This window comes from Macaca thibetana, chromosome 3 (assembly GCF_024542745.1).
Source record: "Macaca thibetana thibetana isolate TM-01 chromosome 3, ASM2454274v1, whole genome shotgun sequence".
Lineage (NCBI taxonomy): Eukaryota > Metazoa > Chordata > Mammalia > Primates > Cercopithecidae > Macaca > Macaca thibetana.
The window spans coordinates 56,668,834-56,691,008 of NC_065580.1; the positions used below are offsets into that span (position 1 = coordinate 56,668,834).

Here is a 22,175-nt window from a genome sequence, read left to right on the forward strand (position 1 = left end):
GGAAAACGTCCCAGAGGGATTAGAACTTAGGATGGGTAGTAAAAGTAGTAAAGATTGGCTAAACACCCAGCAAAGGGGAGAGCTTTCTAGGAAGGGAAGAGCAGAAGCAAAAGGACAAAAGCAGGAATGCTTCTTGGTGGAACAGTAAGAGAACAGACCTGACTGGGTTACTGGATTTATTCTATGATGAGTAACACCACAGAACTTAAAGCCCATTACTATCCATCTCATGGGTGACCAGAATAATCCTTTTAATAAGAGAAAAGGTATTATAATGCCTATTTGCATATGCAGAAATTAAAGATCTAAGATGATAAGTGATACCTCCATCACATGTCCCTCCCAGAACGAGGCTTTTAGACATTTGCTCCTTCTGCCTTGAAAGCGCTTCCCCTCCTCTTCACCTTATTAACTACTGCCTATCCATCAGCTCTCAATTCAACTTTGACCTGCTAAGAGAGCTTTAGCTGACTTCTCTTCTCTGGGTGAAATCCCTGCCTAGTGTATACACTCATTGAACCATGTACCTCTCCTTTGTAGCATGTATCATGACTGTATTATTCTATTTATTAGTGGGAATAAATCAAGAAGAATAAATAATTGAATAAACAAATTGACAGAACCCAGGTTTGCCTAGGGCTGTTGCTCATGTTTTCCACATGAATATACTATCTTCAAAAGGTACAATTGAAATATCTGAGGCTATATTACCTGGAAAAAGAAAAATTAGGGGAGAGGATATGACAGCTGTCTTTAAATATTTGAAAAACTGTCATGTTGAAGAAGGATTAGACATATTCTGCATAGCTGCAGAGAGCAAAAGACAAATGGGGTGAAAGTCCAGGGAGGCAGATTTCATTGTAGTATAAAGTGAAAAATGTAACAATGAGACCTGTCCAAGTATGAAGTGGGCCGTCTGTTAAGGAGGTGAGTAAACAAAAGCTGGAGGAACACCTGTCAGGGGTGTTGTAGAGGAAATTCCTGTTCTGATCAGGAAATTGTTAGCCACGTAGGCCTTTCCAAGCCTAATAGGCTTCTCTAGGTCTGGGAGGGACTTGAAAGCAAAATTTAATTTGATTTGAAGTGACCTCATGGAGAGAGAGCTGCAATGAATAATCGTTCTTATGATGCCCAGCTAACACTGGGCTCTTTAAAAATATGCCTGCGTTTGTGAGTGTCCACTTCTGTGCCTGTTGATGAGGTCTTTGAGAGGCAGCATTCCAATGGAGTTAGGGCTGTGCAGCTGCCACTGTGACTAAACAGCAGAGAACACTCCAACGTACAAGGGAGCAATTTCAGGGTCATTCCCCCTCCTCCAAGCAGACACCCCCCAACCAACCTCCAGTACACATAAACACAAACACATCTGTACACTGGGAGCTGCTGCTGTCTGCTGAGATCTCAGTGTGTGCTGAAAGATCTCCTTCCACACTGCAATTGAAAGCTGTCCCTTTCCCCAGCTACTGAACGCTACCCCTGATGCGGAGAACAACTTTACAGCAGTATTTCTCTCTCCACATACAAGTCCGATAATCAAAAGGACATTGAAAGAGAAGAAAACTAAAAATCACCTTTTTAATACATTATTTCTATCTTAAACTCACACAAACAAAAGCCTTAAAAATTATGTGGAGGCTGAAAACTAGGAATCCTGATCTGGAAACTAAGGTCTCATGTTGCCAATATTTGGATGGAGGTGAGCTTGCACAAGATCTATAAATTGTTACATTTAGCAGGTGCAGGCCTGAACCAACAACAACAGCTTTTCTGTGGAGAAATATAATCTGATTGTCAAATAACCAGCTTGCATATTTTGGAATACAACCCATCTGTGAACACTCTAATTCGATAAATTGTAATGTTAAAATTACAGGAAAGATTATCACTTATATTTCAAACCAGTGTCCATTTTGCTGTATGATATTTGGTAATCTAATCATTAAATGTTTGTTGAGCATTTACTATGTGTCAAGCACTATGCTAGGCACTAGGTATAGGGAAGTAAACAAAATGGACATGATCTCTAATGTTATAGGATTTATTATCTAATCTAGATAAAATAAGCACCAAATTAATACATAATTAGAAATTATGACAACTGATAATGAGGGGAAATGGTCAATAAGAGGGACTCCTAAAATCATAGCAGGCTTTTCTGAGAAGACATTTAGCTGAGAAATTAAGAGTAAGTGAGAATTAACCTCAGGAAGGGTTAGGAAAAAGACGTTCCTGACAAAAGAATGTTTCCCAAAGCCTTGCAGCAGGAAAGCATGTCATTCGTTCAAGAGTCGAAAGAAAGGCTGGGCATGGTGGCTCATGCCTGTAATCCCAGCACTTTAGGAGGCCAAGGCAGGTGGATAACCTGAGGTCGGGAGTTCAAGACCAGCCTGACCAACATGGAGAAACCTTGTATCTACTAAAAATACAAAAATTAGCTGGGCGTGGTAGCGCATGCCTGTAATCCCAGCTAGTCGGGAGGCTGAGGCAGGAGAATCTCTTGAACCCAGGAGGCAGAGGTGCAGTGAGTGGAGATCGCGCCATTGCACTCCAGCCTGGGCAACAAGAGCCAAACTCCATCTCAAAAAAAAAAAAAAAAAGAGTTGAAAGAAAGCCAATCTGAGCAAAGAGGAGAAGCCCGAGATGATGTTGGCGGAAAAGGCAGGGGCAGACTCTACAGAACTTTGGAGAACATGTTAAGGAAACTGCAGGTTCTAATAAATGCAATGGGGAGCCCAAAAAGAGGGAGTGATACCATTTACATTCTTAAAACCATCTTTCAAAAGGCCGGATGTGGAGAATGGATTAAATGGAGGTAAGAGTCATGTCTCTTTCTCTGTAAGCTCCCCATTTCGAAAAATGACAACTTCCAATTTACAGCCATGTTAATGTAGTATACTTAAAGTTATTTCTTTTAAATAATTATAAAAGTTTAACCTCCCACACATTTTTTGCTTACTAGGCAACTCTCTCCCAAGGAAATATACTACCACTAAATGAGTGAAAACTGAAGTACTTTCTATTTGGGCAATATAAATTCTAATATACATTGAGAATGAAGGTAAGTTACCATTCAAGGCAGAGGAAGAGGTAAAAATAAATGCCTTTTATGTGCTATTGCGTTCAGAATATTATCTCTATTTTATAATCAGAGGAAACTCTGCATTTCATTGAAGATGCTGGGACAGAAACAGCCAGAAATAGATGTTCTGCATTCTTGACTTTATTCTGTTTTTGTTGCCCAGTACCACTTCCTCCTGTGGAACACATAAGAGCAGCAGCGAGTCCTTTTCATCATCCTCATCAAATTTGAATGTAGGCTCCTGGCAAAAGTGAGTAAGTGTGTAACTGGGTGATACAATACTTTTTTTTCCCTTTTTGCGGAGAACAGGGTATTGCTATATTGCCCAGGCAGGTCTTGAACTCCTGGACTTAAGCTATCCTCCCATTTCTGCCTCCCTAAGAGCTGGAATTACAGGCATGAGCCACCACACCCGGCCTCCAATACTTTGAAAATAATATGGAGTTCTCTTACTGCTCTGAGAACAAGCTCCTCAACATGCTATTTCATGCTATTTTTTTCAGGGCAGAGGGCAGAATAGAAGCATATCTTAAGAAATACAAAGACAAAAGAAATACTCAGCTTCTTGCATTCAAAATAGGATCATGTAACAATCTAAGTTATCTTCCAAATTCCTAATTTCCTCCCCTCTTCCTGACCAAACCCACAAGGCTCATTCTCAGCACCTTTTTGTTTGTTGACTTGTTTTACATGTTGATATGAGGGTTCACCCTTTATGGAAGTAGGATGCTACTTTAGGGGAAGCAAAGGAAAAGTTTGCTCCCCTCGAGTCCCAGGAAATTGTGAAAAGAAGAAAAAGAAGTAGCAAGAGAGCAAAAGAAAAGAAGAGTTAGTCAGACACATATTCTGAGTTCCCCTCTCAGTGAATTGGATTAAATCTGTGGTTCTCAAACTTCAATGGGCCTCAAATCACCGAGAGTGCTTTTTAAAACACAGTTGTCCGAACCCCCCTCCAGAATTATTGATTCATTAAATCTGAAGTAGGACTTGCATTTGTCACAAGTTCCCAGATATTGCTAATGCTGCTGACCCACGGACTATGCTTTGAGAACCACTGTGTTGAAGAAATCCAAATAATGCCAAGGTTAAAGGATTCTCTTGTCCTTGATTTTTTTTATTTTTTTTCCCCCCTTGATTTTCATGTAATGCTCAGGAAAGAGATCATCTCTACAACTGACCCATGCTCAAACCTGCTGAGCAGCCAAATCTCCCCAACTCATCCCACATCAGTGGGGACATAAACCACAACCCTCTTCCCTTTACACCAGGGCATCTTCTTAAGGACAGAAACAGGATGGGTGAGGGCATCTCAGAGATTGACCATTTTTTTCCTAGAAAGACACAGCATTCCCTAGGAGACTGTTTCAGTCCCAAAATCTAACAACTCTTAAAACATTGGACAGCTGGTCAAGTTTCTTTCTCCTTCATTCCCCGTGTCAGGTTTCATAAGGCCTCCTGATTGCCTCTTCCCTTTCTCACAGACTGCAATGTGAACCTGTTACAGGAAAGGGGTTCGAATCCAGACCCCAAGAGAGGGTTCTTGGATCTTGCGCAAAAAGTAATTCAGGGCAAGTCCATAGAGTAAAGTGAAGACAAGTTTATTAAGAAGATAAAGGAATAAAAGAATGGGTATTCCAAGACAGAGCAGCCCTCAGGGCTGCTGGTTGTCCATTTTTATGGTTATTTCTTGATTATATGCTAAACAAGGGGTGGATTGTTTATGCCTCCCCTTTTTAGACCATATAGGGTAACTTCCTGACGTTGCCATGGCATTTGTGAACTGTCATGGTGCTGGTGGGAGTGTAGCAGTGAGGATAACCAGAGGTCCCTCTCGTCACCATCTTGGTTTTGGTGGGTTTTGGCCTGCTCCTTTACTGCAACCTGTTTTATCAGGAAGGTCTTTATGACCTGTATCTTGTGCTGACCTCCTATCTCATCCTATGACTTAGAATGCCTGACCGTCTGGAAATGCAGCCCAGTAGGTTTCAGCCTTATTTTACACAGTTCCTACTCAAGATGGAGTTGCTCCAGTTCAAATGCCTCCGATAAACCCAGTTGACATGGTAGTGAGCCATCTTCAGCAGTGTGGATGATGAAGACAACACCTTCCAAATGGTAACACCACAAGTTAGATGTGGAACAAGCCTTGGGTCTAGACACTGCCAAGCCACCTTACAGACCTTGGACTTTTACTTGTTTGTCATTGTATGTTGGGCCCATTTGATACAGCAGTCTAATCTGTATGTCAGTCAGGTCAAATGGAATGAGAGGCATAAGTGATGTGAGACTAATACATGAAGTCATTGCAGTGCTTACAATTATAACATCCTTTCCCTATGTTATACTCTTTTATTTTTTTGAGACGGACTCTCACTCTGTCACCCAGGCTGGAGTGCAGTGGCACAAGCTCAGCTCACTGCAGCCTCCGCCTCCCGGGTTGAAGCGATATTCCTGCCTCATCCTCCTGAGTAGCTGGGATTACAGGCATGCACCACCACACCCGGCTAATTTTTGTATTTTTGGTGGAGACAGGGTTTTACCATGTCAGCCAGGATGGTCTCAAACTCCTGACCTCAGGTGATCTGCCCGCCTTGACCTCCCAAGGTACTGGGATTACAGGTGTGACTGCCGCACCTGACCTTCCTAAATCATACTCTTATTTACTGATGGTCAGTGATCTCTCCAGGGCTTCGGCTAGATTAGTCCTTTGATGTTTCACTTTTCTTCTCATTTCCAATTATTCTTCCTTTTCTTTCTTGACTATTGTTTGTCTATCATCATTGCATTTTCTTGAGTCTAGTGATCTGTGTAATTTTACCTCATGTTTTAGTAGCATTTCTTCTACAACTGCCTTAAGAGTCGTTACAAATAACTTACACATTTTTTTACAGCTGTTAATACTTTGAAATATCAGAATAAGTCAATAAATAATCAAAATAGTACCTTTTTTTTTTTTTTTTTTTTTGAGATGGAGTCTCGCTCTGTTGCCCAGGCTGGAGTGCAGTGGCGCAATCTCGGCTCACTACAAGCTCCGCCTCCCAGGTTCACGCCATTCTCGTGCCTCAGCCTCCCAAGTAGCTGGGACTACAGGTGCCCGCCGCCACGCCTGGCTAATTTTTTGTAATTTTAGTAGAGACGGGGTTTCACCGTGTTAGCCAGGATGGTCTCGATCTCCTGACCTCGTGGTCTGTACACCTCGGCCTCCCAAAGTGCTGGAATTACAGGCATGAGTCACCGTGCCCAGCCAAAATAGTACACTTTTAAAAGATTTTCATTATCAACCTTTCACTTCTAAGGTTAACATTTATGAATTAACAGGTATGGATTTGATTAAGGTAATAATGCAAAAATTATATCCAGTAGAATCTTGGACCAACATACCTAAGAATAAATAAATAAATACATTTGTGTATGTGTGTGTGTGTATCCCTGAAATTTTATATTTGTATACATATGTATATAATAGACACAGATGATTTTTATTGAATAAAAAATCTTATATAATAGATACAGGCTCACATTCTTACGCATTTAATAGTCAAATATGTTTTAATCAAGTTGGTTCCTTTGTAAACTCAATATGCATTCAGATTATGTTAAATATTCTTAACATTTCTATTTTTTCCAAAATAAAGTATTCTTTGTAATAAAAATTAACTCCTAGACATTGGGACCATATCAGACACTATATGAATGCTAAGATTCATTCCTGAATGAATGCCAATTTTGAAATATTTTTCACTGTAGAAGTCACAGTCCTTCAGAATATAAGTCACCAGTAAGTGCTCTGAATTCCTTTCTGAACTGTCACATCACTGATTTAGTTAGACCAAGAATAAAACAATTGGAGGAACAAATACATGTCTCAATTTATCTCATCCTTCAGCCAACAATGTAATATGATTTTGTAACTCCCTCCATTCAAAGCACCAATAGCCAGACAGTGCTCTTTCCAAAAGAACAAACGTACGAACAAATGCAGCTTAAAAAGTAAAACAAGTACTCATAGCATCATCAATACAAAATTATAAAAACAAGGCAAATTTTATTTCAAACATTTTAGAGTGCTTTTAAATATTGTTTCAGAAGAAGGAAATAAGCGTATGTATTCTGCTAAGCTCTAATGCTTCAGGAACCCACAAAACAATTATTTTATCACCCTAGCCAGCTACTGATCATAGAGATGGGATCAGATGCCATGATAGAGACCAAAACAATGAACCTTTGTGACCAGTTACAGGAATACAACAAACCCAGAGACACTGACATTGCCGGGAAACCAGTGCTCAAGACAGAGCCAGTAGTTAGAAATCAAAAGAGCCTTCATGAGTTATGGATCACACATATCCAGGAGTTCAAAGCGAGTCTTGAATCACATGGATAACGAAGGCCAAAACAAAGCATAGAATCAAGACAAGAAGGGCCAGGCGCAGTGGCTCACGCCTGTAATCCCAGCACTTTGGGAGGCCGAGAGGGGTGAATCACAAGGTCAGGAGTTCGAGGCCAGCCCGGCCAACGTGGTGAAACCCCGTCCCTACTAATAATACAAAAAATTAGCTGGACGTGGTGGCAGGTGCCTGTAATCCCAGCTCTTCAGGATGCTGAGGCAGGAGAATTGCTTGAACAGCTGGAGGTTGCAGTGAGCCGAGATCGCGCCACTGCATTCCAGCCCAGGTGACAGTGGGAGACTCCATCACAAAAAAAAAAAAAAAAGACAAGAATTCAGAACCATACATATGAAGCCCCACACTGACTGTCCTGTCCATTAGTCATTTGAGTGAATATAGCTGCAGCAAGAATAGTGTGTGTTAGCTGCAGATAAATTAGTCCCAGCCATTCCTTCCATCATAGTGGTCTTCCCAGACATTGGGAACAACATATGCCATTTATTTTTCCCACTATCCACAGTTAAGGACTCAGGAGGAAAGCCAGATTGGTTATAAAGTAAATAAAGAACTTATATTTTATCTTCATGTCTAAGTTGCATTATGAGTCAAATTCCCACCCTACTAATAGCTAATGAGCTATTGGCTGGACTTCAAGTAGAATCAAAGAACAAAGTAAGTTTGAAATTATCATGGGAATCTCCAGCTAGCCAGAAAAGTACCAGGAGACAAAATTACATATAAAAAAAAAATCCATCCTTTTATTTTTTATAGCTTTATTGCGATATAATTCACAGACTGTACGATTCACCCACTTAAAGTGTAAAATCTGATGGTTTTTAGTATATTCACAGATTTATACATCTATCACCACAATCAATTTTAGGACATTTTCATTACCCCAAAAAGAAGCTCTGCTCCCCCCACCATCATTGCAGGCAACTGCTAATCTGTTTTCTGTCTGTATAGAGTTACCTATCTGGGCATTTCGTATAAACAGAATCACACAACATATGGTCCTTTGTGACTAGTTTCTTTTACTTAGCTTGTTTTCAAGGTTCATCCATATTGTAGCATGTATCAGCATTTCATTTCTTTTAATTCATGAATAGTATTCTATTTTATGGACATACAACATCCATTCATCAGTTGATGGAAATTTATGTCACTTCTACTCTTTGACTATTACGAATATCACTACTGTGGGCATTCATGTACAAACTCTTATTTGGACATATGATTATTGTTGTTGTTGTTGTTGTTGTTGCTGTTGTTGTTTTTGTTTTGAGACAGAGTCTCGCTCTGTCGCCAGGCTGGAGTGCAATGGCGCGATCTTGGCTCACTGCAACCTCTGCCTCCCGGGTTCAAGCGATTCTCCTGCCTCAGCTTCCTGAATAGCTGGGACTACAGGCATATGCCACCATGCCTAGCTAATTTTTTTTGTATTTTTAGTAGAGACGGGGTTTCACCATGTTAGCCAGGATGGTCTCCATCTCTTGACCTCGTGATCTGCCCGCCTCAGCCTCCCAAAGTGCTGGGATTACAGGCATAAGCCACCATGCCTGGCCTGGACATATGTTTTAATTTCTCGTGAGTGTATCTAAGAGGAGAATTGCTTGATCATACGGCAACTCTATGCTTAACTATTTGAAGAACTGCCAGACTGTTTCCCAAAGTGGCTGCACCATTTTTCACCCCACCAGCAGTGTATGAGGGTTCCAGTTTCTCCATATTCTCATCAACACTTGTTATAATCTGTCTTTTAAATTATAATACCCCATCCACCTTTTACAAAATCTTATGCAGTTCTTCTGGCTCTTTGGACCTGTTCATTGAACTAATTTCCTGGTTAGAGAAACCCACTTAAAAATGGCAAAATACTGAGCACATTCTTGCCTAATGGTCAAGCAGGAAAGAAAAGGCCAGAGCTGGCAAAATGTCTAGGGGAAAAGGGGGGATGAAGAATACATAAAGCAATGCCCAGTCTCCTCTGAATATAAACACAAAAGAGGCCTGGCATTGCAGCTGCTTCTACCTGAACTCATTCCAGGAATGGCTAGGGCAGGATATGTAGGTAAGAAAAGATGAGCAAGAGTTGGAACATCACTCAAATTAACTGGAGAGGAAATATGGAGCCAAAGTTGGGCTCAAACTATTCTCTCCCCAACTCCTATTTGGTATTTTTTCACCAAAGAGCACATACTGGAACCCTTTGGGGGTCTCTTCTACCTTTAAAGTTCTATAATTTCATCATTTTCTTCCGGTAAGTATACCTTAAGTTAATTGTGCAATGTATCCCTTATATGAACAGAAGACTGTCTCAATAAGATTCCTTTTAAATGTTTTTAATGCATTTTTAAAAATATTTTTACTTTTAATGTTTCCTGAAGCTACACTGTCTATAGCACTGGTATTTCCCAAAAGTCAATAAAAGCTCCTGAAAGTCCAACTGACAGAAAAGATGGATTTGATTAAAAGGAAAAAAATACAGAATATAGTCCTTGGAAAGTACGCTGATTTGTTATTTAGCCAGCTAGAGAATTGTGCTGTTTTGCTCTTGGGAATTGTACCATGGAATAAAATAATTTTGTTGAACTGCAATATAATTAAAACATCTGAAAATATAGGAAAAGATGAATTAGAAAGATGGAGGATTCAAAATAAGGAGGACCAATTCCAAACAAAATACCAAGCAACCAAATCAGAAGATACTAGAAGGTGTTACACATGCTCTTCCTTATTTAACATGGAAAGAAACTGCAAGTAGTATTGCACTAATAAGGCACTTCCTGGGGCCTAAAGTTACCAGTTTTTCAATTAAACAGACATTTTTTGTGCACCCACTATAAGCCGGGGACTTTGCTTGTCTCTAAGGCTGCCAAAATAAATAAGCCTCTGCCAGAGAAGAGCAACAGAGGGCTCACCCTCTGCCAGGCAAATGAAAACTTGTTATTCAGCTGCAATTCCCTGAGATCATTCTACAGCTATGATAGGAAAGAATGAGAGTTGAAATTGTGAAAAGAAACGATCTACAGTTACCTAAGCTGGGGGTGAGAGGAGAACCTGGAGAGGGGTGGCAAGGGAATTGGAGGGAGAGGGCCTGATTCATGAACTCCATCTTGTAAAGAACTAGCAGGATTTCACCAAGCAGAGATGGGCAACAGGCATTTGTGTAACATATTGTAGTGTCACAGCAAAGGTTTTGGAGATTTATAAGTTTTCACCATATGAAACTATCAATAGTCAACAATTTTTTGGCCTACAAAAATACATATTCATATGGTTCAATCCAAAACAAAATAATCCCCTTGAGTATGCCAAGTGAATGTTAAAACCTGTAGGAGAATTAGTTAGAAAAGTAGTTTGAGTCAGAGTTGGAAGAGCTTTGAACTGAAGTAGTTTCACCTTTATTCTATAGGTGATGGAGAAGGCAATTCACAAAATAACTTTGAACAAATAGCCAATAAATGTATGTTTAAATGTTTAAATAATTTCAAGTTTAAAGAAAACTATGTATGATTTTCAGTGCCACGAAGGAAAACAATTTAATGTTAACATTCAATGTCAATAAGGACTCAAGAAAACAGGATGTTTCCTTCTATGGCTGGGTGTGTAAATTAGAATAAACTTTCAGGAAGGCGATCTGAATACACCGTGACCTAGCATTCCACTTTGAAGACTTTATCCCAAAGAAAAAGTCATGGATATTAAAAACTAACAAACAAAACAACTTGGAGGCCAAGGTGGGTGGATCGTTTGAGGCCAGGAGTTCAAGACCAGCCTGCCCCAAATGGCAAAACCCTATCGCTACTAAAAATACAAAAGTTAGCCGGGTGTGGTGGCGTGTACCTGTAGTCTCAGCTACTTGGGAGGCTGTGGCAGAAGACTTGCTTGAATCCGGGAGGCAGAGGTTGCAGTGAGCTGAAATCACACCATTGCACTCCAGCCTGAGCGACAGAGCAAGACTCTGTCTCAAAAAAAAAGAAAAGGAAGTTCAGCCACCAGGATTTCCTTGATGTTCTAAAGTAGAGAGTTGTGTAAATAAAACATGAATCATCCTTATAATTGAACATTATACAGCTACTTTAAATGCTTAAATAAATATTTAATGACATGAAATTTTGTTACATGAAAAAATTAGGTTACGAAACAGTATGTGTATCAGTCAAGGCTCTTAAGAAATAGATCAGACTGACTAGGTTTGAGTTTCAGAGCTACCATTTATAGTCACAGGACCTTGGACAAGTAACCTAATCTCCCTGTAACTCAGTTTTATCTCTAAAATGGGGATAACATCAGTCCATAACTCATTGGAGTTTTGTAAACGATTAAATGAGTTAATACACATAAAGTCCTTAGAAATTTGCCTGGCACATATTAAGCACTACCTAAGAGTCAGTTATTATTAATATCATTAATATTTGTTACCGGTATATTAAGTCAACTTTGAAGCTAATTTAAGAAGCAAAGGTGGGAACAGAACCATCAAGGCAAGAACCATACCCAAAGCATTCTGCAGAGCTGGTCCATGAAGTCACCACTCCAGCTGCCAAGCACTGACCCCATAGCTTGCACTGCCAAGTCTTTGGGAGCTGGACACTGCATATTGCCTCAGAACAGCTGTGTCTGCTGCCACTGGAAACCGGATGCAGCTGCTATTGCTGCTGTGGCCCTGGCCAGAGCGGATTCTGCATCATCCCTGCTGCTTTGAGTCACCAGCCCCTGAACCAAAGTCAACAGAGGATTCATCTGCTTGACTGCACCAAGTCCCCGAAAGCAGCCAAAGAAGTTGAGAAAAAACAGAATTGGGCGTTTTTATTCTATAGAAAAGGCAACTTCTGGCTGGGCATACAGGTTCATGCCTGAAATCCTAGCACACTGGGAAGCTGAGGCAGGTTTGAGCTGAGGAATTCAAGACAGCCTAGGAAACATGGTGCAACTCCATCTCTAAAAAATACAAAAATTGGCTGGACGCAGTGGCTCATGCCTGTAATCCCAGCACTTGGGAGGCCAAGGCAGGCGGATCACGAGGTCAAGACATTGAGACCATCCTGGCCAACATGGTGAAACCCCGTCTCTACTAAAAATACAAAAATTAGCTGGGCATGGTGGTGTGTGCCTGTAATCCCAGCTACTCGGGAGGCTGAGGCAAGAGAATCGCTTGAATCCAGGAGGTGGAGGTTGCAGTGAGCCAAGATCACACCACTTCACTCCAGCACGGGCGACAGTACAAGAGTTGGTCTCAAAAAAAATTAATAAATAAATAAATAAATAAAAAATCATCCGGGTGTGGTGGTACACACATGTAGTCCCAGCTACTCAGGGGGCTGAAGTCGGGGGATTGCTTGAGCCTGGGAGATTGAGACTGCAATGAACCATGATTGCAGCATTGTACACCAGGCTGGGAATCAAAGCGAGATAAAATAAAAAAAGAGAAAGAAAAAGAAAGAGAGAAAAGAGAGAGAGAGAGAAAGAAAGAAAAAGAAAGGAAAGGAAAGAAAGAAAGAAAGGAAAGAAAGAGAGAAAGAAAGAAAGAAAGAAAGAAAGAAAGAAAGAAAGAAAGAAAGAAAGAAAGAAAGAAAGAAAGAAAGAAAGAAAGAAAGAAAGAAAAAGAAAGAGAAAGAAAGAAAGAAGGGATTTTTCTTTATAACATGGGGGAGTCAACAAACTTAGAAAGCAAATTTATACATTAGATAATAAAAAAAGATAAATGATCCTTTTTGGTTTTAAAAATACAGATATAACTGGAATGTGTATTTTCATGCAAATAAAGAAAGGAGTAAAAGGATACACATCAAACTGTTCATGATTAATCCTGAATTGACCATTATGGCTGATTTGAATGTTTCATCTTCTGTCTGTAACTTTCCAAATCTTTTGTGACATAGAAAAAAAACAAGACTGAGCAATATCAGATCTCTATTTTTGAAAGAGAATTGAGTCTTTCTTAGATATAGCTATGGACTAGAAAGTGGAAGACTAGATTCAGATGGACATTGTTATCTCAGAGCAGGACCTTGCTACTCCAAGTATAGTCGATGGACCAGAAACATTAGCTTGACACAGAAACATATTAGAAATGCAGAATCTCAGGCCCCATCCCAAATCTAATGAAAGCAAAGAAGGAAATGAATCAGCAGATATTCGAGAAGTATAAGCAACAAGACTTGACAATGTGAAGAAACTCATAAAAGATTACAAGCCTTAAAAACATTTCCAAATTTAGAAGTAGGCAGGGTCATTAACAGAGACGAATTACTGGAACAGGAGCCAATTTTTTGTTGTGTTTTTATGACAAGGTCTCAGTCTGTCTCCCACTCTGGAGTGTCATGACACGATCACAGCTCACTGCAGCCTCGACCTCCTGGGCTCAAGTGACCCTCCCACCTCAGCCTCCCAAGTAGCTGAGAACACAGGCACACACCACAATGCCCAGCTAATTTTTCAATTTTTTGTAAAGACTGGGTCTCCCTATATTGCCCAGGCTGGTCTCAAACTCCTGAGCTCAAATGATACTTCCAAAGCCCTGGGATTACAGGCGTGAACCACTGTGCCCAGTTGGTTTAGACATTGAGAACTCAAAAGATGGCCCAGTGAGGGAAACATAAAATTAGGGCCAAAAAGAAATGTCAAAATTAGGCTTATAAAAATGAGCGTAATCTAAGACAAGGAGATAACAGAAGCCGTAACAGTGGATATAACTTCTAACGGAGAACATGCAAAGCAAGATAAGAAATCCAAGCAAGATCCTTTGGTAATATGTAAATTTTGGAGACGGGGAGAAAGAGAAGTCAGAAAATGAATGGCCAAAACTAACATCATCAAGAGATTAAAGTATCAAAGAAAACAAAGGACAAGTATTTCATTATTATTCAATCCTTTCCTCCTTTCATGACAAATTATGAGTGGTTTACACAATTATACTTACACTTAAAAGGACAGTAATGGATTAAAAGAGATCTCAATTCTAGAAACACAGAATGGCCAAAATACTTGGGAGGGGGAGGATATGGAAGAGAAGGACACTAATGCCTTGGATGTTATACTAGTTCTCGTCATTGGAAGATATCAAAAATTTCATAGCTTTTATTTTGTTTTGATGAAAATTTCACAGTTTTTATAGTGTCGCAAATCAAATAAGACCATGACTTATCTTTGTTTCATTCATTCATTCAGCTGACATTTATCGCGTACTTGCTATGAACCAGGCAGTCTTTGGGGTGTTGAGGATACAGCAGTTAACAAAACAGACAAGTCCCCTTGCCATCATGGGCTTACATTCTAGAGGGGCAGACAGGCAATAAACAAAAGAAATAAGTAAACATATTGTGGGTCAGATGGTGATAAGCACTATAGAGAAAGGGATAAAAGGTGGGATAAGAGCTGCCATTTTAAAAGATGGGACAGAGAAGACCACTGGGGAGATGAATAGACCTGAAGGAGGTGAAGAAGCCACTTATTCAAGTGTCTGAGGGAAGAGTATTGCACAGCAAGGCTCTGAGGCTGATGTGGCCCTGGTGTGGTCAAGGAGGCCAATGTGGCTGGACTGAGGGAGCGAGGAGTGGGCAGGAAAAGAGGACAGAGGAGTAAAGGCCTTCAGAGGTTTTTGAGCAGGTAAATGACATTATCTGACATGGATTTTATCATTCTGGCTGAATCTATTCATCCATCTATCTATCTATCTATCTATCTATCTATCTGTCTGTCTATCTATGAATGATATATCTATACCTGTATTTATATAGATATAGATGCATTTTTTTTGAGACAGGGTCTTACTCTTTTGCCCAGGCTGAGTGCAGTGGGGTAATCTTGGCCCACTGCAGCCTCAACGTCCCAGGCTCAAGCAATCCTCCCACCTCAGCTTCCCAAAGTGCTGGGATTTCAGGTGTGAGCCACTGTGCCCACTGGTTGCTATTTTAAGAACAGATTGAAGTAGGAAAACCAGATAGGAGGCTATTGTAAATACCTAGCCAAGAATAATGGTGACTTGGACCAGGTACCTTTGACAGTTTTGTGTTTTTCAGATAGGTACCATTTTTGTTTTTCTTCTAGTATATCCTAAGAAAGTGGGATGGGAAGAGGGATGAGAGACTGTGTGTGTAGCAGAGAAAGAAGTGCAGAACTCTCAACTCTTCTAGTTACATAATTTCTATGTATTTCACAATCATCCTCAGCCACACAGAATAAAATGTGTAAGCAACTTAAACATTTAATATGTCTAAATATTTAAATCTTCTAAATTATTACAGCTTCAAGGAAATGTTAAAAACAAAAACTAAAAACCATTATTATCACTATGTCAATAAATGTATAGTTAGGCCAAGGTAACAATAAAAGAACCTGATCATTTATTTTAAAGACATGAGCAATATATTTGAAATGTAGAGTCACTAAATAATGAGTAGTTCTGAAAGGTATAATTTTAAACCTTCCACTCTTTCAATGCTATAATTAAAACAAAAATGAAGCAGAATCTAGAGAGTCCACACACAGACTTGGATTACATCAGGACACAGAATTTGTTTCTTCTATGGATCCAAGACCAAAGGCTTCATTTATTTGCTAAAGATTAAAAGGATAAACCATTATTTATCATTTTAAAGTACACAGACAACCAAGTCAAGTTAAATGTTGATTCAGAGAAGAGTTGTCAACACTACATTAACATTACCCTAGTTCTGTAGGTGCTTTATTGTTTACAAAGCACTTTAACTACCATTATTTCATTTGAACCTCACAATAGACCCATTAATATCATAATTCTTAACTTACAGATTAAGAAAACTAGTCTCAGGGAGGTTAAGAGACTTACCCAAGGGCATCCAAGTCACTAGCAAGGGCCAGAGCTGGAAACAGAACCCTCACTTCCTAGTCCACTGTTTTTTCTTTTTTCTTCAGTAAGTGTGTTTTAATGCTATAGCAACGGTCTTTCAGGATCAAGATAAAAGGCATTTCAGAAGTATTTAAGATTGCTATTATTTAGCAATTAACAACATAAATAAAACAAATGTCATGAATGCATTAAATCATATACAAACCCAGTAAAATTATAGTATTCTTTCAAAGTCATTATCTCCTTCAAATGAAACAAAGCTTCCTATGCCAAGTTCCAGCTTAGGAAGGATTTGTCGCAAACTAAAAGTACATTGTCAATCTAAGGAATAGGATCGAAAGGACTCTGAAGAGTAAAGTGATGGAATGGTGACCCAAACACCCAACACGCTGGAGTCCACTGCTTTTTATACTGTACCAACCTGCATTCTTTTCCAGGTATAGAAGAGGCCACAGTAGGAGAATGGTTTTCTTTGTGTGGGAATTAGCCAGATCTGCAAGACTAAAGGTAGAAAGCAGTACCTATGGAAAGGTACCAGCTTGGGAATAATAGTCTTATGGTAAATACTGTTGTCCCCATTTAATGTTGGAAAAAAAACAAGGAGCAGAGGTTTGTTCTAGGTGAACAGTGGCTCTTCAATTATTCAGGAGTGGTTTGCCATTTAGGCTTACCTTGATCTTTTTCACTATTCTCCTTTATGGTTCTTGCTTATCTCCTGGCCTGCTCGTTAGCACCTCCACCAGAGGGCAGGAAGAACAGGAAGAGAAGCATGTGTAACCGGTTTGATCAAAAAGTTGCAATAAGAAAACTTATGTCATTATCTTAATTTAGGCTTTGGAGTCTTTCTGGATTTCAGTTACTAATGTGACCTTTGCCAACATTCTTCTAGATAAACCTAGAATAATCAATGCAGTAAAATGATTTCCTATAAATAAAAATCATCTACTTCTAATTGTATTGTTCAATACAATATTACATATATTGAACCTTATATAACACTTAAATTTATTTAGAACTCATTACATGCACTAACTTCGTATAACATTTTTAACTTGTTTGGAATTGGTGTGAACTTCTCTAAAGGCATATCAAATGCTCCAGAGCTTAGAAAATAGAATCGATCCTGGCCGGGCGTGGTGGCTCACACCTGTAATCCCAACATTTGGGGAGGTTGAGGCAAATAGATGACCTGAGGTCAGGAGTTCGAGAACAGCCTGGCCAACATGGTGAAACACCGTCTCTACGAAAAACACAAAAATTAGCCAAGCATGGTGCTTGAACCTGAGAGGCAAAGGTTGCAGTGAGCCAAGATCACACCACTGCCCTCCAACCTGGGCGACAGAGTGAGACTTCTTCTCAAAAAAAAAAAAGGAAAAAAAGAAAAAAGAAACAAAGTCTCCTCCACAGCAACTTCCTCAGCATTTCAAACAATGATCAGGGACTTTTTTTTGTTAAGGGTGGTCTTCTAGGCTTCAAGCACCAACAGATTTTCCCTCCTTCATGGCCTTGAAGGTTGTCAGTTTGCATTTATCGGAAGTGCAAAGATATATTAAAATAAAGAACAGCACATTTAGAATTAAGGAAAGTCTGGATCATTTAGTGCTCTGATTCCAGGCGACATCCGGCACCCATTGTGGTACCTGTGCTTTACTCTGCATGGAGAGAAAGTGCTGGAGTGAAAGTCTGGCCCTGGAGGTGCAAGAAGGTGCCCTACTGTGCTACTTCTGCCAGACAGAGCCTTGAGGGGCGGAGGGTGAGGTTTTTGCATCTCTGTGGAGTGGTTCAGGCTGATTGCAACTGCATGAAGGACCTCTACACAATGAGTACAGACTAGGGTACTTGACAAATCTTTGTGGTATGGATTTTGCTATTCAAACCAACCTGGAAATTTGCAGGAAGCTCAAGTCATTAATGGGTAGAAACAACCTGGGAACTGAGAGGATGCTAGTCAGCAAGGAAGAAAGGTGGAAAAGGGGGTATGCAGTTATTAATGGAAAGCTGACAAACATGGGGACTGTCAAAATGTGTCCTCCACTCGAAACATCTCTTATTTCAGGCAGTGCCTATTTTGTGGTCAGTAGGGAGGATGTGGGGTATATGCTAGAGAATGAAAAAAATTTTAAAGTTTATGGAGTAGGCCCAAGACACATACAGCAAGTATCTCTAGGCCACTGTCCAAAGGATTCCTGAAGTCCCCAGCTCACTCTCCTTAAGCTATAATTATGACTTGTCTGATATGCACGCAGCTTGTAGGTTTGCCAAGTGGCGGCACTTTGAGGCCCTCCTCACCCACCTGCAGTAGGGTCCATGTGCACTCAGTGTGATTTTCAGAGCTGGCACCTTGAACTGGATGCTACGCAAGCACCATTTGTTTGCCAATAAGCTTGACACGGACGGTGACCTCTTTGCCATCCAGTGTTTAGATGAGCATCTGAGATATAAAGCTTTGAAGACTTTAAAACACTGGCCACTATAGGCAATTTTAGGAATAAGAAGAAGAATGCACAAAATTGACACTATCTGTTTCCTCTTCTTTGTCAATAAGCACCAGGAAAATTGTATAGGGCCCTCTTTGGAGCAAGGACTCTAAGTCATCGTGTCAGAGAAGCTGCCTAGTTTTTGCAGAGCACAATTGGCTAGAAAGGTTGGAGCATTAAGTGTTCATCTGGAGTTAACGTGAGGGGGAAGTATCATAAAAGTAGCCGTGAAGCCAGGGCTTCACAGGTCTTCACATTCTCTTCTGAAGAGAATGGGCTGAGGCGGCTGGAGAAGAGGCTGACACAAAACAATCAGCCTGTTGAAAGAGCTCAGGGGCTGGATGCAGTGGCTCACCCTTGTAATCCCAGAATTTTGGGAGGCTGAAGCAGGAAGATTGCTTGAGCCCAGGAGTTCTAGTTGCTGTGCCTGTAGTCCCAGCTACTCAGGAGGCTGAGAGGGGAGAATTGCTTGAGCCCAGCAGGTTGAGCCCCCAGTGAGCAGTGATCATGCCATGGCACTCCAGCCTGGGTGACAGAAACCCTGTCTAATAAAAAGAAAAGGCCAGGCGTGGTGGCTCACACCTGTAATCCTAGCACTTTGGCAGGCTGAGGCAGGCAGATCACCTGAGCTCGGGAGTTCGAAACCAGCCTGACCAACATGGAGAAACCCCATCTCTACTAAAAATACAAAATTAGCTGGGCGTGGAGGCGCATGTCTGTAATTCCAGCTACTCAGGAGGCTGAGACAAGAGAATCGCTTGAACCCAGGAGGCAGAGGTTGCGGTGAGCTGAAATTGCACCATTGCACTCCAGCCTGGGCAACAAGAGCAAAGACTCTGTCTCAAAAAAAAAAAAAGAAAGAAAGAAAAAGAGCTTAGGGACTTAACAAAGTTAGAAGATTTCACCTGTGCCAAAATTATTTAGAGAATTTTAAATGTGACAATTGTCCTGGTATGAATACATTTACAGCAACAAATTATCATAAAGATACAATTTATCTCATATATTTATTAAAATAGAGACTTGATTTTACTCTAAATGATCCTTGTAAATAATTTCTTTTCTGCTATAACATTGGCTTAAAATTGGCTAGATTTAAAGGTAAAGAATTTTTTAATTAAAAAAATCTGAACTAACAATTGTCACAATTAATCTCATTTTAAAGTCAGTCCATGTTGAACTTTTCTGGATTATTTACGCATTGATTATTTTAGCATACATTTACAGAATGCCTACTATGTGCCAGGCGTTATAGTAAGTGCTGAGGGAAAAAGATAAAGAAGACACAGATCTTTCCTCTGGAAGGTCTCAGTCTAGAGAAAGACAGACAATTGCATTGTAGAGGAGTGATGAAGTAAGATTTAGAGTAAGACGAAGTATGCAATGGTGTATGCATCAGAATATGCAACAGGCACAAAGGCTTAACACCAAACTGGAGGAGTGGGTACAAATCAAGAAAGGAGATGGTTGCTGAGTAAAGGATGAATAAGAGTTTCCCACATGAAGAAGTGAGGAAAGTCAGTTCAAGAAAGAGGTGCAGTATCTGCAGAGTTAGGAAAGTGTGATGACAAAGTGAGGTGAGTTTAGGGAAGTAAAATTGGTTCAGCATGACCAAGAAGTTATATTGGGCCGGCACAGTGGCCCACGCCTGTAATCCCAGAACTTTGGGAGGCCAAGGCAGGCGGATCACCTGAGATCAGAAGTTTGAGACCAGCCTGGCAACATAGTGAAACCTTGTCTCTACTAAAAATACAAAATTTAGCCAGGCATGGTGGTGAACGCCTGTAGTCTCAGCTACTCGGGAGGCTAAGGCACAAGACTCGCTTGAACCCAGGAAGTTGCAGGGAGCTGAGATCACGCCACTGCACTCCAGCCTGGGTGACAGAGTGAGACTCTGTCTCAACAAAAACAAAAACAAAAAAAAGCGGTTATATTGGAGCAAGGAAGCATGCTGGCAGATAAGGCTGAACAGAAGGGCAGATGTCAGATAATGAAGAACCTTTTATGTCATGCTAAAGATTTGAACTTTGTTCTGAAGGCAATGGGAATTCACTAAAGGTGTTTTAAAAGAAGAAGGTCATGATCAGATTTGTGTTTTAGAAGGTCAATTTGTTGGCAGAATAGAGAATCAATATTGGAAACAGGGAAACCAATTAGCAAGCTGGTGCAGAAACTCAGGTAAGAAATCACAATGGCTAGGTCTTTCTGGTCATGGTCATTATAAATGCTTGTGAAAATGTTTAATCTCCTTCACTGGGGTAAAATTCAGATTAAAACAAATAATACTCATTCTTATTTTTGAGTCCTAACATTTTAAGTTGAACTCTTCCCACTCTCTTGAAAGCAAAAGATTCTAATAGTCTCATCTCAACATTTAGTACCTCTTTTTCTGAATTATAAAATCACCATTTGTTAAGAAGGTAACAAAAAAATGGGGATGTGGTTCTTTAAAATTACAGCAATTTCACATATCTGCACCACAATGTACTACACCTGTTCATACACCCACCTTCTGCCATTATTAATAGTCTTTTGCTTTTACAATTTTCCATTCAAACCTCATTTTTAAAAACTAGGGTGACCACCAAATTGGGTGAGTCCCTTTTACAGTCAATTCTTATGGTTAGTAGAATTTCAGTTCTCAGTTTTGTTTTTAAATAGTAAGAGTTATCCTAAGTGTCCAAAAATGTAATTACGTCGTATCATCCACCTTCTTAAGCATATCAGAAGAAGGCAAGGAATTTTAACCCAATATTAATTCAAATTTAGGACTTGAGTTCTGTACTATGATAGGTGTGATTTGAAGTAAAATGTACTCACAAATGTTAATTTGCGTAAGTTTGAATCAAATGGGAAAAGCACAACTCAATAGACTTTATGGAGATAAGTTGTAAACAATACTGCATTAGTGGGAAGCTTCTGCAAGTCTATTAAGTTCGTTAAATGAGACATATTTAGGCATGCTTTTAACTTGAACCTTTTGTTTTCTCCATATGCCTTGAATGTGATGCTAAATTACTGTTGTCCTAATAAATATCTGTAAGTCTATTACCAGTGGCACTTAATGGTTAAACTAAGAAATGATGAGAAATAGAGTTTTGAAAATTCCCCACTCCACTAACAACTTCATAAGGAGAGATTCAGAATTTCCAAGACAGAAATTTGGGCCTTGGGTTATATAATAGATGAGTTCCCGTAATTTGAATTTATAGGAGAACTCCTGGAGATTATTTTGCTTAACTCCCTGATATTGAGGAAGTGAAGACTAGAGAATTTTCTGATGCAACCAGTGTGACAAAACTTATTGGTAACTGCCCTAGAATCTGGGACAGAAGTCTTCCCAAACCTCCCTGCCTTCTTTTCCATGATCTTATAACCAACTTAGCTAAGCCAGAGAA

General features: G+C 39.9%; 1 pseudogene; it reads left to right on the forward strand.

Annotated features, from left to right (window-relative positions):
* Positions 1–31: 31 nt before the first annotated feature.
* On the forward strand, positions 32–18,776 carry LOC126950827 (beta-1,3-galactosyl-O-glycosyl-glycoprotein beta-1,6-N-acetylglucosaminyltransferase-like; annotated as a pseudogene).
* Positions 18,777–22,175: the final 3,399 nt, after the last annotated feature.